Source organism: Halyomorpha halys, unplaced genomic scaffold (genome assembly GCF_000696795.3).
Source record: "Halyomorpha halys isolate HHAL.00 unplaced genomic scaffold, Hhal_1.1 Scaffold993.1, whole genome shotgun sequence".
Taxonomy (NCBI): Eukaryota; Metazoa; Arthropoda; class Insecta; order Hemiptera; family Pentatomidae; genus Halyomorpha; species Halyomorpha halys.
This window is the reverse complement of record NW_027112534.1, coordinates 59,889-62,865: the sequence shown is the minus strand read 5'-3', so window position 1 is coordinate 62,865 and position 2,977 is coordinate 59,889.

The window sequence follows — 2,977 nt, the reverse complement described above, 5'->3', positions numbered from 1 at the left end:
TATTCAAATATGAATATAAATTTGGCAAATGAAAATTTGTCCGAACAACTCTAAATCAATTTATTTTAGCAAATTTCATGAAAACTGTTATTCCTAAGAAAATAAACGTCATAGACTACTTTATAGCTCATTAAACTAGCTTTAATTTTAGTGCTAATAGATATCTGTACGTCAAATGGTTTTCGAGTTATAGATTTTTCAATATAAAACTGATCTTCCCATACAACATTTTTATGAAATGTTGCTTTTTAAAAAGCTACATCTCGAGAACTATTGAACGTAAATATCTCTATTAGGTCTTACATTTTAAATAATTTACTCTACTTTAAATGATGCTCTCTTAGATTTTCTACTGTTTTTAGTGGTTGTAAAGATATCCGAATAAAGAGCTCTGAATAAAAACATAATTATTTTTAACGGTTTGAAACAGCCGCCATGTTTTATTCCCGATACTTATACTTGGTAGACTTTCCAATTTTGACTAGTAATTATACCAAGTTTTCAATTAAGTAATAAAAAATTGGGGTGAAGTAACTGCCTTGTACTATAGGTATCGACAGGACGTTCATCCGATGCAAACTGATGGTGGAAACCCTTCTGGACGAAGAGGTGACTGCAGCATCATCAAGGCAAAACAAATCACCGTAAAATAACGGAGACCGCGATCTTTGCTAAAAAGAACTTTTAACAAATGATCTTTGTTACAAATTAATTTCAAAATAAAATAGTTCATTAATAAATACTCGAATTAACATATTTCCATGTTGTATTATTATTGGATGCTTAACCAACATAATATCCACTCATCCCAACTTGTAGATTGTATTTTTGTGTTTTGTTTGATTTATTATATAATTATTATAATATTTCTTATATTATTTATTATATTATTATTATAATATGTATTATAATAATATTATTTATTATATTATTATCATAATATGTATTATAATATTTCCTTTGATTTATATGGACATATGTTTATTTATTTTTCTACTTTTATGTTTGTTATTAAAAAGGAATGAATGTTCATTTAGCTATCATGATTACAGATTGTTCTTAAATACATATCTGTTGTACTCTTATATCACTATAATTCTAATGTCTGTTAGAATAAAATTGTAATAACTGATAAGGGTTGTGGGAAAGACATTTCGAAGCACTAAACCCAAGTCAAATACTTTCCTGATATATTAGGCCTATGATTCATCGTGACTCGAACCTGAGAAATGTTTGCTCATGGTCTAATTTTCACTTGATGATAGTTGCCTTTCAATTGTTTGTAAAATAATGTTCACATGACATTACTCTATTACTAAGGGCCAGTCATATATTCATCAATGTGGCAATTTACTAGAAAAAAAAATCATACACATTTTATTAATAAATGCCATTTTTTAAAATCCAATCCCTAAACCTAAAATTCTGCAGTAGATACTGTCAACAATTTAAAATATATATATATATAAAATACTACTTTTTAAAAATAATTTTGCATAATCATAATTAAAACAGATATAAACTTTTTTTTTTTATCATTGCTATACATACATATCACATTGAAATCCGCATTACTGCGATTATAGGATCGATTTTTTTTAGATATAATTGAGAGAGAAAAAAACATATAATATTGTAATATTTATAATTCAATAATTTGTAATTACTAATGTATTAATTACTAGAATCATGTAAAATTCTGACGATAATTTTTGATTTCGATCAGTCTGATAATAGTTTATTGTGGAATTATAAATATAATATTTTATGTTTTTTTGGCTTTCTCTAAATTGTATTTATAAAAAGCGTTCCCTTAATTGTAGTAATGTACAGAATGGGGTGCAACGGTGGGGATGCAGAACGTCCAATACTTGTGGTAGGGCTCTTTCCCGAGTCACAACAACCAATAGTCATTCCATCCTCTCTCCTAAAAATCCTACTTATTGGACTACATCCCTTAAAAAACGATATTCTTGATATATTTGTTACTTCCCAAATACCAACCTCACAATCCACAATTCAATCTTTAGATGACCTCTCTTCATATCATAGTCAGGTTCTACTTCACATCCATTCAAATCCTATTCCTAGACCCTCTCCCCCTTCAATGGTTACAGGACAGGTAAACTGCAAACATTTTCGGACTGATCTAGAAAACGTACTTGACTTAAAAATTCCACTAAAAACAAAAGAACAGATCGACTCTGCTATCGAAATACTTTCTAAATCGATAGTAACTACTATCACTAACAATAATTCACCAAGGAACATAAAAAGGTTTAGAGAAAACAACTTAGCTCGTGACATACAAGCATTATTAACAGAAAAACGCCTGCAAAAGCTAGGTGGCACAGAACAATATATCCTTGGGAAAAAACTCATTACAATACATTGACTAACAGACTAAAAGCGGAAATTAGAAAACACAGAATACAAAATTTCCAGAACTTAACAGAAAACTTAAATACCACTGACAAATCATTTTGCAGAACTACTAAAGCTACTAAAATACAAATTCTTCAAACATCCACTTCTCACTGAAAATAAGACTTGGACACGATCAGATGAAGAAAAAACTCAAATGTTCGGCGAAGACCTCTTCAAAACTTTTAACCCCTATCCTGAAATACTTAATCCAACCCATCTTGAACATAATAAAGGAGGGATTACAATTCCACTCCAAATGACCCTTCCTCCTGATGCCTTTCATCCCTCAGAAATAATGAACATCATCTACCAATTGCCTTCTAAAAAAGCTCCTGGCCACGATCTTATCACAGCACATATTCTGAAACAGCTCCCTCGTAAAGCCATTCTATTCCTTACCTATATCTATAATACTACACTCCGATCCACCTATTTCCTCGACCCTTGGAAAATGCCTATAATAAAAATGTTTCCCAAACCCTCCAAGACACTTGAATATTCATCTTCCTACAATCCAATTTCACTCCTGCCCATGATGGGCAAAATCCTT